Here is a 14,787-nt window from a genome sequence, read left to right as displayed (position 1 = left end):
CTTTGGAATACCATGATTTTGACTCTGCCGTCTCTGATCCGGTCCTCTTGTGTGATCCAAATAAGATCGCCCCTCGAGTCGAGTGGGTGGGCGGCTACGGCTACGAGAGTATAACCCGAGTGAAGTTACATAAAAGCCGTCAGCGAATGTTATTATTTCGTGTGTATGGGAAAGATTATGCGAGTAGGATGTCGGATGTAGGCATGTAGCGTGTCATCTACATACACGTCGTAATGTGAGGTTATACAGTAGGGGAAAAGCAACGTACTCCACCTCTTAATGCGTCAATTTAAAGTTCTATAAAATTCTTTATCCACATTGTGCGTGCGTAACTTTGATTATTTTGCGTCGGCTTGTAGTCCTTCTACTGCAGCAAATGAAGAAGAAAAGCTGTATGTGCTTCAGTAACGACCTATAGCAGCTAACGACGAGTGGAGTGGAGGCATGTGTTTTCTTATAGGAAAAACCAGCATCTTTCCATGATTCTTGCACATTGCCCGCTCCCCAGCACATGCTAAGTACTACTTTTGAATATAAACAGAGCAACATAGCTTAGGCGGTGTTTAGTTGGACAAAGAGCGAAGATTCTTTACTGTAGCACTTCGTTTGTATTTGTGAATTATTGTCTAAACATTGACTAATTAGGTTCAAAAGATTCGTCTCGCAAAGTTAAAGCAAACTGTGCAATTAGTTTTTTATTTTGTCTACATTTAGTACTCCATGCATGTACCGCAAATTTGATGTGACGGAGAATCTTCTTTTTGCATAGTACACTTTTCAGGAGTTTTGAGGAACTAAACACGGGCTTAACTTAAAATTGATGACGTGAACTGCAAAAAAAAATATATATGGACGTCGTTTTGGCAGCAAGCATCCAAACGAAACCAGCCAGACCTACGGGCTTCCCAGGAGCCTCTGTGGGCCCTCCGCGACTTCCTCACCTCGCGGCCCCACCTGTCAATCAGTCCCAAAGCCACGGGAATTAAAAATCATAAATTCTAGTACTACGAAAAAAACAGCAGCTAAAAATAATAAAAATAGAAACGAACTGCCCCTCCCCTCCTCGCATTTTCTCTCTCCTCCCCACTCCCTCCCTCCCGCTCCTCCTCCGCCGATTCGCCACCCGACCGCCTGCGATCTTCTCCCGCTCCTCCGGTTGGATTCCTCCGCCGCCGCCGCCCGTCCCCGCACCGCTGCGACACCGGGCTCCTCTCCCGACCGCACCGCGCGGGGCGACGTCTCGTGCCCTGTGGCGCCTCGCCGCCGCCAAATGCCCGGCGCGCGCCCCGCTGCCGCCCCGCCCCGCCCCCGCTGCCTCGCTGCGACACGGGTGCGGGGCACGACGTAGGATTCTGACACCGGGGATCTTTGCGCGGGGGGAGTTCTCTGCCCCCTCCCTCCTCCGTGGACCGTGCCGGTGCCTGTTTTAGGAGTCGGTCTCGCGCGCGCCTCCCGCTCCATCGATCCTGATCGCGCTCCCGCCGATTCCGATGCAATGCGGGCCGCGGGCCGGGGGGTCCTCTTCTGATCGATCTCAGGGGATTCTGAGGTATTGTCCCTGCCCACATTACTGCGTCTATCTTGCCGATCGCCTACAGTCCTACAGAGTGGCCTGCCGTTTGTACCTTTTTACTGATTTATTTGGCCGCATTAGATTAGATTAGATAGTATATATGGTTGCTGAACTCTGCGAATTTAACAGTGAATCATCAACACTTTATTTCTTTGTTCTTTAGGAGCCAGCCTTATCAATGTTTCCTTTTATGCTTTTGAATTTAGCGAAACTTGCCATGTGGACACTGGACTACATGGGTGCTGAACTCTGCGAATTTAACAGTGAATCATCAACACTTTATTTCTTTGTTCTTTAGGTGTCAGCCTTATCATTGTTTCTTTTATGCTTTTGAATTTAGCGAAACTTGCCATGTGGACACTGGACTACTTATCCAGGTTTTGGTCGAGTATATTTCATTATTATGTCAGATGGGCGGATGGGGATAGGGCAGTGTATAAATGCATCACGGTTTTGGGATTGTCGACTTGTAAGTTTATCATACAAGTCATTCTATTGTTTGTTGAGGAAATTCGTGCTGCAGATGGAACACAATCATTCTTTCTGGAGCGAGAATTCAAAGGAAAATTGTATATTTGTACAGCGTGCATTGAATTTTTCTGCTTCTTTTTGTCAGTTAGTTTGTTGTAACGAGTGCCTTCATGTCTTTCTAGATTTCTGTCGCAGCAGATGAGGATGCAAGTATGAGGGTTTCTTTGAGGTGGTACAATTTCAGCCACCAATGGAGGACCCAAATAAAACATTTGCTGACGTAGTTAAGCTTTTGACATCATGGCTGCCGCGACGCTCCAACCCAGAAAATGTCTCCAGGGACTTCTGGATGCCCGATCACAGTTGTCGAGTTTGCTATGACTGTGATACGCAATTCACTATATTCAACCGCAGGCATCATTGCCGTCGCTGTGGGCGAATTTTCTGTGGCAAGTGTACTGCAAACTCCATCCCAGTTTCGAGTGGCCCTGACAGAAATGTCGATGAGGGGGACAGGATACGGGTCTGCAACTTCTGCTTCAAGCAATGGGAGCAAGAAAGAGTCACTTCCCTCAAACAGGTACAGCCGGTGCTCAGCCCTTCCCTGTCCGAGGCGAGTTTGTTCAGCACCAAGTCAGCTATCACCATCAATAGTGTTACCACAACGGCTGGCTCTTACTCTACTGGAAATTATCAGCATTTGGGCTGTGTTACCAGCATTAGTCCTCCAAAGTGTTGCCATGACAAGACCTCCCATAATATGCAAGACGCTCATGCTCCTGAGAAATGTCTGTCCACTGTTTCAAACAAAGATGACTCTTCAGTTCAGTTTGGCTACTACACAAACAGGTATTCTGTTTGAAACCTCATATGGTATAATGTTACCCAGTTAAAGTACAATATATCATGATCTGCTTTTGATCATTTTTTTCCTTCAGTAAACGAATTGCATTGTTATTATACTGAGATGTATTGATTTAACCTTTACTTTTTCGTGCTGACAAGTTCAAAATGCTTGGCTAATGCTTACCTCGTCATGTAACAATTTTAAATCAGGAGTGATGATGAAGATGAAGAATACCCTGCTTACTGCTCTGATAGGCAGGCACAACATCAACAACAGAATGGACAATATTATGGCCCAGATGAGTTTTATGAGCTTGATGCGCCCACACCCTACAATTCAAAAACGTCGCAGACAGTTGAAGAATCTGTGACCTCTAAAGAACTATCCCCGCATGGTCTTGATCAAGGATTTCCTAGCACACCGACCGTTACAAAATCAGACAATGAACCAGAACCAGATAATAGTTCTGAATGTGGTGCTGCGTCATCCATTTATGCTTTAGAAAGTAATGATACAAACCCAGTTGATTTTGAAAAGGATGAACTTTTCTGGCTTCCTCCTGAACCAGAAGATGAAGAAGATGAGATGCAAACTGACTTGTTTGATGATGACGACGACGACGACGAATCTGTAGCTGATGGTGAACGGTGTCGAATTCGATCGTCAAGTAGTTTTGGCAGTGGAGAGTTCCGAAGTAGAGATCGGCCTGGGCGAAGAACATAAGAAAGTAATGAAGAATGTCGTTGATGGACATTTAGGGCTTTGATTTCTCAGCTACTAGAGGTGGAGAATATTTCGTTACATGAAGGTGATGACATGGGCTGGTTGGAGATTGTTACTTCTGTATCATGGGAAGCTGCCAACTTCCTCAGGCCAGACACAAGCCAGGGTGGTGGCATGGATCCTGGTGGATATGTCAAGGTTAAGTGTTTAGCATGTGGGCACCGCAGTGAAAGGTGAATGTTTTTTTTTTTCATACCCTGTACTCAGCTAGCTATAAGCCTACAAATGCAAAGCTCACTGATACATCTTAAATACATTAGTAGACATAGAATCGAGCTTGTCCAGCAGTAATCAGATCGTAACAAATTACATAATAGCTTGAATAAAGAGATGAAGCTCATGAAAATAACGTATTCATCTTGACAAATACCTTATGAAGGTAGATTTTGTCCAGCAAACATTGTGGCATGATGTCCCTATGGCATGCACCTACTCTATCACTTCCAAATATAAAAAGGGCGTACCCAGTGCAGAGAGCTCCCGCTCTGTGCGGGGTCTGGGGAAGGGTGTTAGTGGCAAGCCTTACCCTTGCCTGTGCAATGCGAGGAGACCACAACTCGAACCCGGGACCTTCCGGTCACAGACGGTAAGACTCTACCGCTTGCACCAGGCCTGCCCTTCCACTTCCAAATATAAAGCAAAACATTTATAGCTTGGTAATCATAGTCGGTTTCATTGAGCAGGTATTTTCTAACACGTTAAATGACCAACTGTGTAGTATTGTTTATTACAGAATGTATACTTGGTTGGCTTCTGAATGCCTCAGGCTGTCAGGTATGTGTCAAGTTGAGCAAAACCCATGAGACCACTAGTATTCATCTTACTTATTTTCTCAAGTTGCCATGAGAAAACTTGTTGGTCCCCAGTGTGGGTAAAGAAGCTTATGTGGCCATGAGAGGGATGCTTTGGACTAGTCTGCTGCCTGCTGCAGTGCTTCTCCATAGGATAGATTTGGAATTTCTCAGCTCCTATATCCTGAGGATTATTGGCCCAAAGTAATATATATTCCCCATGAGTCTTTAACTACCTTTATCTGGTGCTTTAACTTCTATCAACAACCTAACCTGTATCTGCCCCTGCATGAAGCCTGTACTGTAAATGCTTTCTCCACTTAAGGGTTTACACTGCAACTAATCACAAATCCTGTTCAAACATTTTAACCATCAAGTAGCTTAATGTTGTTTGCAGTTTGCTTCCATCTAATTGTTCAACAGCTAAAATGTCTTTCTTGTTTGTTTCATACTGCACTGGGCCTTAAAACTCTTTTATGCATTCTTATCTGATACTATATCTTATTTCCTTCAGCACTGTTGTAAAAGGAGTAGTTTGTAAGAAGAATGTCGCACATAGGCGCATGACAACTAGAATAGAGAAGCCCCGTCTCCTACTACTTGCAGGAGCTCTTGAGTACCATCGAGTCACAAATCAGCTGTCAAGTATTGATACATTGCTCCAGCAGGTCCGTGAACTTTTGTGTTTCTGGTACGTGATCTTAGATTTCCTTGATCTTATGTATATGTTTCCACTTGTATACAGGAAACAGATCACCTTAAAATGGCAGTCGCAAAGATTGTAGCTCAAAAACCCAACTTGCTTTTGGTTGAGAATTCAGTTTCTCGATATGCTCAAGATTTGCTTCTAGAAAAGAACATATCATTGGTTTTAAATATCAAGCAGCCCCTCTTGCAGCGTATTGCTCGTTGCACAGGTGCTCAGATAGTTCCTTCTATTGATCTCCTACCATCTCAGAAGCTTGGTTACTGCTGAGTTATTTCATGTAGATAAATACGATGAACAGTCTGTTAGCTCGGGTAATGTGTCAAAGAAAATGGTGAAGACCATGATGTTCTTTGAAGGATGCCCAAAACCATTGGGTTGCACTGTAAGTCATACACTACTTTGCTCTTTTTTTCTTGTGGGATAGATGGACACCAAATAATGCCACATTGGTGAACTTAGTAACATACTTGTCTCCTTGTTTTCATACTCTTTCAAACCAAAAGAAGTGCCAAAGTGAATGAAACTTGCCTGTCAAAAGGGCTAGTAGCCCTTTATTTTAGCGAGCTAAAGGACCTTTACAATTCCTGCCATCCTCCAGTCTGTCTGCATCAACCAATGAAATGTATATGCTCTGTACTTCTCCACAACTTTATTTTCTTGGCCTATATTATCTGCAGGTTCTGCTAAAGGGTGGTAGCATGGATGAGCTCAAGAAAATTAAGCATGTGGTCCAGTATGGCATTTTTGCAGCATATCACTTGGCGTTGGAAACATCTTTCCTTGCAGATGAAGGTGCAACCCTACCAGAACTTCCATTGAAGTCTCCATTGACTGTAGCCTTGCCAGACAAACGATCTACTGCAGACAGCTCCATTTCAGGCAGTGCCAGGCTTCACAATTAATGTTTCAAATAGCCAGCAAACTGATAGTTTTGACCACCTTGGTACCAACTACATCATGTCAACTCAACCAGGTGAAAATGCTGTGGTTGAAGCACCAGTATCCAGTGAATCCTTTACTTCTCAGAATACCTACTCTCATTCTCTTGGACCTTGGTGTGCTAATAACAGCAATTTCAACAACGGGACTGGTGATGGAGATGGATTAGTTAAGGTCACTGCAACTTCAACTTCTGTTTCCATATCTTCTACGTCTACATCTGGTGCACTCACAAACCATACTCCTAGATATTCTAGTGTAGACAAAAAGAGTATGCATTTTGGTGATTATCATGATGGTTCAATGAGATTACATGGTAAGACGGTGACAATGGATTCAACCAGCATATCAAGTTGTTATCACCAGAGCACAGTCAAAGCTAGCACTAATATCAATAGTTCTAATGTCAAGGAGTCATTAGAAGGTTCATATGCTTTGGCTAATGTGAAAACCATCAACAAGAACAATTCTGTGGTAATTCAACCAGTGCTTACTGCTGCTGTACAAAACCAAGAGACCAGTCAAGGAGATGATAGCACATCAAATAAGGATGAAGTTGTGCCTTCTGATCATCAAAGCATCTTAGTCTCATTGTCCACACGTTGTGTATGGAAAGGTACTATTTGTGAGCGTTCCCAGCTGTTACGCATCAAGTATTATGGTAACTTTGACAAGCCTCTTGGAAGGTTTCTGCGGGACTACTTGTTTGATCAGGTCCATCTCCTCCCCTTTTCATTTTTATTTTAGGGGATCCTCCCCTTTGACTTCGTGTCCATTACTTTTGAAAGAGTTTTATGCTCTTTCCCTTTCTCAATTTGGATAGAATGCCTTTGCAGGGCTATCAGTGTCGTTCCTGTGATAAGCCACCTGAAGCCCATGTCCATTGCTATACTCATCGCCAGGGAAGTCTAACCATATCAGTTAGAAAACTTACCGAATTTGTTTTGTCGGGTGAAAGGGATGGGAAAATTTGGATGTGGCACAGATGTCTGAAATGTCCTTGGAGTAATGGGTTTCCTCCAGCAACTCAAAGGATTGTCATGTCTGATGCTGCCTGGGGTTTGTCACTTGGTAAATTTTTGGAGCTTAGCTTTTCAAACCATGCAGCTGCAAGTAGGGTGGCCAGTTGTGGCCATTCTCTCCACAGGGACTGCCTCCGGTTCTATGGGTGAGCAATATTCAGTTGTTTCATACTTTTAGATTTAGACTCAAGAAGGAAAAAGTACACATGAGTGCCCATGAAACCCATATCCTTACCGTTGGTTGTGTATTTATATGTGATTTTGAATTTTCAAAAAAGACATGGGTTAATAAGTATTCCATGCATATGAATGGTGCTCGTGCACCCATGTTCTTCAGGTTTCATGTCCATGCTTATTTCTAAGTCACTTATAAAGAATGATCACAATTTACCTAAATATAATGCAATGGGTATCTTGGTTTCTGATCTTTTTTGTTCTTTATACACAGGTTTGGCAAAATGGTTGCTTGCTTCCGATATGCTCCTATTAGGGTTCATTCTGTTTACTTACCACCTCATAAACTTGATTTTGGTCACCAGCCCTTGGATTGGATACAAAAGGAAGCAAACGAGGTGTGTAACTTAAGCAGTTAGTAGTTTTGTTTGCATAAATGCACCTGTATTCATTTTTGCCCAAAATTCATAATTCAAAAGTTCAGGTATCCGAAGTCGCTTATCCATGCGGCTAAGAAGTTGACATTTTCTTGTGAATTTGCTAGGTTATTGAGCGAGCAAAACATCTCTTTGATGAAGTATTGCATTCTTTACACTTGATATCTGACAAAAAGGTTCAAGGCAGTTCTCTTAACATGGAATTTAGCAATTACATTGCTGATCTTGAAATCATGCTTCGAAAGGAAAAGTCAGAATTCGAGGTACGGTGCATTTCCATACCGCTTTTTTATCGCATTACATGATTGATAATCATTAGACAGAGAATGTAACTTGTAATATCAAGTCTTGGAAAAGAAACACCACTAGACAGCCAACTTGTTCGCAACTTCATCTGCAAATAGCCACAGTTGCTTGAACTGTACCATGTGCATATACTGTCTTGACAAAATCTGCATCTGTGATGTGCTATCAAGGAAAAGGTATTACTGATAAGTGAACACTTGATCTCATATTGTTGTCTGATTCTTGGTGTTTTGGTGTAGAAGCAAATGTAAATATTTCATATCAGGGTAAGGGCTGTCCCAACCCATGATTTCTGTGAGCAGTTTCTAGAGGAGAGATATAGCAATAAATATTCAATAGAAACTAACCCTCCCAACCCATGGTTTCCATAGTAGTTTCTATTAGAGAAAAATTAATAGACCTCATGCAAAACAGGTTGATCAGGTATGTCAAGCAACAAAATAACATCTTACGTTGCATGCACCACAAAAGATTATCCAGAATTCTCACAAGGAACAAAGTAGTTTAACATTAAAAAAACTCGACCTGCGGGGGGTTATGACGGCCCTCGGGTTTTCCGTTAAGAAGAAGGATCTTCTCACACAGATCGAGAAAACCCCCGAACCCCCGCCCCCATCCTGACACAGGAGGTGCCGTCACCCTATGAGAACCGGGCTGGGGCCTTCCACTGCTCTTTGGCACATGGGGACGGGCGAGGGGATTTTTTTAACCTCAGCCTGAAATCCGCTCCCACGGGGAGTCGAAGCCCAGGACCTGAGTGCCGCTGGGTCACCTAACCGTTTGAGCTAGGCGCCCTTTGGCTAGTAGTTTAACATTAGTTGCCTGACAGAAAATGAAATCATAATTTTACAGGTTATACAAAGTGGTTCTATATTGTAATGATCTTTAGGATACAGTTATATATACTAGTATAGCCCAACAGATGATCTTTTGTTGGTCGCCATATGGAAAAGGGCGGCACATTTTATCCTCTACCTCAACCACCACAGAGCCCCCAAATCTGCTCTGTTCAACAATGCAACTGACATATGCATTCCCTAAAGCAGTTCAGGTCACAAATCCATCCGTGCCACGATAACTGTACCCAGATTCCAGACCAATAAAGACCAGCGGAAGCTATTCAGAGGTCTCAAAAAACACCAGAATTTCACCACACTCTGTATTTCATCCATCGACATCGCAACAGGAAATGAAGCCACGAGAGGGGAAGGTGAGGGCAAATAGACTGTTCATACCAACGGTGGTAGAGATGGTGACCGCGATGCTTGGAGTGCAGCAGGGAGGGGTGTGCTCGGAAGACTGTCGCGTGTATGTGGAAGCAGAGCGGAGGGAGGCGTACACGGGAGCAGAGGGGAGCGGGCCAGGCTGCGCACATGTGGGGGCGGAAGGAGAGACAGAGCATGGTGCCGAGCGGAGGAAGGTGCTGCGGCGACACAGCGGAAGCAAGCACAGCAGATCCTGTAGGAGGAAATGACGAGTCCTGTCCCAACGCCAAATCGCCGGTTTCCTTGTGCATAGGTTTGGGAGCCGACTCAGTTTCTCAACTTCTCTCCTCTTTAAGTCTCCTACATCAGCAAAACATCAGCTAAAGGATAACGTAGCACTCTATTTAATTCTATGGAAACCATCCTATTTTTAGGGTTGGGATTGCCCTAATGGGATTGGGGTATTTGGAGCTATTAATCTGATCTGTTAAGTTTAATGTTAATCATAAAAGAAATTCCCAAAATACTTTTCAATTTATTGTCATACAGTCAATAGATGCACCCTAATTCACTGTACCTACAGCATATGCAGAAACCTTACAATCCATTCCCCTATACTCCTGGATGCGTGCATTGTCAATGTTACATGCTTACATGATTTATTTCCTTTTGTACTATTAGGGATGCCTGAATAAAGTCTTGAGAAGGGATATGCAGAAAGGCCAACCAGACATCCTTGAGATCAATAGGCTGCGAAGGCAGTTACTCTTCCATTCATACTTGTGGGATAAAAGACTGGTATTTGCTGCAAGATCAGATAGATGTCGTCACGAGAAGATCCATTCTATAGATAGTGTTGCTGAGCAAAATGTACTACTAAAGCCTCAAAGTGAATGCAGCGGGAATAGGTCTGCCAACAAAGATGCTAAATATGTTGAGTGCCTTCAGGAAAGCATTTATGGAGGGAATCACACTGGAGTTGATGCGGGTACTGTCAATTCAAATCATGTCCAGCAAATGGCTACAGGCGAATTGGATTCACTTCAAAGAGACATCAAAACTCCTCTATACAGCAGTGTCAGTGTAAGTGGTGATTCAATTCCCTTGGAACCAGATCTTGTTGCTCGACGCACCCTTTCAGAAGGTCAGTTTCCTAGTGTATTGGATGTGACTAATGCACTTGAAGTGAAATGGACTGGCAAAGATGATCCTGTTTCTAGCAAGGTAACCATGCCAGAATCTACAGCATCCTCAGAGGATTCAGAAGAACATATGGGTGATACTACACCTTCATATGCCTCTATATTGCTGAGCAAGCCAGGGGACAGTGCAGCAGACCATTCTAATTGGATAGGAATGCCTTTCTTACTATTTTACCGTTCTCTCAATAAGCAATGGAATCGTTCAAACCGATTTGATGCGCTCAACGAATATGCTCCCGAATATATTTTTTTCTTAAGGGAAGTGGAGCGTCAGATTGGACCTAAATTTCTCTTTCCTGTAGGAATCAGTGATACTGTCGTTGGAGTTTTTGATGACGAACCTACTAGCATTATCGCTTATGCGCTGGCCTCCCATGAATATCATCTTCAGATGTCAGATGAACTGGAACAAGAAACGACAGACACTTCACTCCCACAATGTGACTCAAGAAGTGCCTCGTTAACTGAAATGGATGAATGTACTTCTGAACTTCTAAGAAGTGTTGTCTCTACAGAGGACATTATCTTCTCCATGTCTGGAAGCAAGAACCCACTTGTTTCAGATTCACTTGTACCTCGAAAAGTAAGTCACATAAAAGTGAATTTTGGGGATGAAGGTCCTCTAGGACAGGTGAAGTACACTGTGATTTGTTACTATGCCAAACAATTTGATGCTCTGAGGAGATTATGCTGTCCATCAGAGCGTGATTTTGTCAGGTCGCTTAGTCGTTGCAAGAAATGGGGTGCTCAAGGAGGCAAGAGCAATGTATTCTTTGCAAAATCAATGGATGATCGGTTCATAATTAAGCAGGTTACCAAAACTGAATTAGAGTCTTTCATGAAGTTTGCTCCAGACTACTTCAAATATGTATCTGAGTCGATTTGCACTGGAAGTCCTACTTGCATCGCAAAAATTCTTGGTATTTATCAGGTAAGTGTCCTTTTTTTTTTAATTTGCCACCAGTAGTAATTTGTTTGATGTGATTTATTTTGGCTAGAACCCAGTGGGTAGCCACTCCCTTCTCAGGGAACTGTACGTGAGAAGTAGTAGGAATGGCTCATAGTTATCTCATAACTTGAAAAAAAAGGAATTTGTCTTGTTTTCTTGTTTAACAGTGCCAAATCAAATAAAAATACCCAAAGAAACCTAGATAGCTGTCAAAGAGACATCTTAGAGTCCTTGCAAAATAAAAATAATGGCATACATTCTTTTAAAAGATGGAGCGACTAGATATTCATAGTTTGCTTGCTTTTGGTTTATTCAGTTATGATGCCATCAGATTGGAAAAGGAATCAAATTGCAGCAGGAAAAAGTAACTGTTGACTGTAGAAGCAAAATATCATCATGAGCTCCCCCTTAAGAAAGACTCTTATTTCAGTGGAATTCGTTTATGTTAGCCATATCTTCAATATTGTATGTACTTTTATTAAATCTTATTTTACAGTATTAGCTAGGCATTAATTTATCCAAGCTGTCCATTGAGTGAGAGTGATCCAACAGCCTGGAAATGAAACTAACTCATGGTTGGATCCAAACTGTTCCAAAAGTAACCCAATAGTCAGCCTTCCAATATTCATAAAGATTGGAAGATCATGTCAATTTTGCATCCAGATATCCTGGCAGCAATGCCATCTTGATTCTGGTCTTTGTGAAGGCAGATTTTATTTTCAACTTCAGAATCAGTTTTTGTTAGATTGCTAATGCAAAAATATTATTTTGAAAAGGTTAAGAGCCTCAAAGGAGGTAAGGAGATGAGGATGGATGTTCTAGTGATGGAAAATCTTTTGTTTGAGCGTAATGTGACAACATTGTATGATTTGAAGGGTTCTGCAAGATCAAGATATAACCCAGACTCAAATGGTAGTGATAAAGTACTTCTTGATCAGAACTTAATTGAAGCGATGCCTACATCACCTATTTTTGTCGGAAACAAGGCAAAGAGGTTGCTGGAGAGAGCTGTTTGGAATGACACATCCTTTCTTGCTGTAAGTATAAACCATATGCTTACATATCTGTCTTGTTTTATTCCATTAGATCTTATGGTCAATCCATATGTCTGTTGCTAGTGATCAAAATTTGCTAGCACCATGAGATGCGAGTTCATCTTTATAGTACAGTTGGAAAGGATTATTTTCTCTAAAAAGAGAACTGTGTACCTGGGACGTGAGTGGCAGTGTGACATTAAATATGCTCTTATGTACAAATGTCAAAAACCCTAGAACTTCTAGGTATTACCCATAGCCAAGCAAACTTATATAAATTATATAATCAATGGCATCCTAGTATTCTTGCCTACCAGTTCTTTGTTATAACCCTCCGAGCATATGCATGTAGTGTTGTCTTCTTGTATCCTTAATGCATTCCTTATAAAGGGTGCATAATGTGTGGTGTGAAACATGAGGTTGGCTCTATTACAGTCTTACTAATAACATGCATGATTGGCGATGTCATGTTGGTGAAAAGAAGAATAAGAGAACCAAACATTTTTGGGAATCACTTTATGTCTGATATGTACTTATGTGTCATGACTTAACTGATATAGGAACAGACATACTAGGCCAGTTAGTGGAAGTGTTGAACTGTTGGTGCTATCTAGCTCAGGAGATGCATCAATTTATGTATGTTTATATTTATATAAAATGTGGCATGTATCATTATTGGTGTTCTTCTCGACTGTGCCAGTTAACATACTCGACCTTCATGTTGGTAACTGTAACTTGATATTGTCTAGACTCTAGACCCAAAATATGTATGTTGTAAATCTATAATCATGATATAAAAATATGGATCATAAATGATGTAACTATATGCTGCAGTGGTGCTTCATTTAGAAACTTACTAATATCATGTCTTACACATGCTCTGATAGAATTCCTGTCAGTAAACCAGTGGAACCTATACTGACATAAATATTCGCAACTTTGGTGCAGTCCATCGATGTAATGGATTACTCTTTACTTGTTGGTGTTGATGAGAAAAGGCATGAACTTGTAATGGGAATTATAGATTTCATGAGACAATACACGTGGGACAAACACCTAGAGACATGGGTGAAAGCTTCAGGGATATTAGGTGGACCAAAGAATGTGTCGCCAACAGTAATTTCACCAAAGCAGTACAAGAAGCGGTTTAGGAAAGCCATGTCGGCCTACTTTCTTGTCGTTCCAGACCAGTGGTCGCCTCTAGTGATCATCCCCAGCAAGCAAGCTGAGAGTGGTCAGGACAGGGACAGCGACCAGGTTCTCTTGACAGAATTGTGAGATATGCATGCATAACTTTTAGGAATTATTCAGGGAATAACTCCTTTTTTGCGACATCTATAGATTTTGATTTTATTGAAATTTTGTTCATTCTTTTTGGGGTAGCTGTATTTATCTGGGTATCCGTACCTTTTTCTTTTTTTGGGGAGGATCTATATGTAAAAAGTTTTAGCCCCCGTCTTTGAAAGTTGTAGATAGAAATCAACATGCATATAGGGTTGTACAAGCTGTCATTCGTTTCCATGAGCCCTTGTTCATTGAAATTTTATAGCATGTAGAAATATTAGAACTAGTTTCATACTTATGCACCTAATGTATATCTTTTGTTTCCTCGTTTCCATACATTCTATATGAAGGTAGACTCTCAAATTCTTTTCTGGGAGAGTCCACCAAGAAAAATCATGTATGTGGTGCTTTAGCCAAGTGTATGTAAATACTGTGAAATTGTAAAAAGAAAGTGTTTTTCCATTTCATAACTTCGAATTTTGCTGTTATTTTTTTCACTGTAATTTAGTTGCAAAGAACATTTTTGCTACTGTGTTCTATTTCCTATGAACCTCCCGTGTTGCTGAGGAAAGAAGATGCCCTCAGTTTGTTGGTAACATTCGCATGTTTGCCTTCGCGAAAATGAAGAAAAATAGAACTAAAAAAGATCATGTCTGGTATCTTGAGACTTCGAGAGTTCTCTGTATATTACACTAAGTTGAAGGAAATAGTTGGGTGTGGAAACAGCCCAAGAGGGTTGTGTTGTATTTTATGTTTAGAATATGAAGTACACATGGATTAAGTTATACAAATCACTGTTCATTGTGATCTTCAATCAATGAATTAATCACTAATATCTACCATATCCTTATATATTGCTAGATATGCTATAGTTGCCGTGTTTAACATCCCCCTCAATGCACTAGGTCGAGGTTGTCATGCAACTTCTTTATCATCACCAACATAGTAGTCGGCTTAGAGGCTTAGAGTTCGTTTGGATGCACTCGTATCTACCTCAATATACATGTGTTGGAATGAATTAGGATGAAAATTAAGCTAATTTTTACCTTAATCCACTCCAT

The 14,787-nt window shown here is 41.7% G+C and overlaps 1 pseudogene; it reads left to right on the top strand.

Annotated features, from left to right (window-relative positions):
* The first annotated feature begins 1,060 nt into the window (after positions 1-1,060).
* On the top strand, positions 1,061-14,196 carry LOC136530439 (1-phosphatidylinositol-3-phosphate 5-kinase FAB1B-like; annotated as a pseudogene).
* The last annotated feature ends 591 nt before the right edge of the window (positions 14,197-14,787 follow it).

The sequence above is a fragment of the Miscanthus floridulus genome, chromosome 2 (genome assembly GCF_019320115.1).
Source record: "Miscanthus floridulus cultivar M001 chromosome 2, ASM1932011v1, whole genome shotgun sequence".
NCBI lineage: Eukaryota > Viridiplantae > Streptophyta > Magnoliopsida > Poales > Poaceae > Miscanthus > Miscanthus floridulus.
This window is presented reverse-complemented; position numbering and strand designations above follow the sequence as displayed.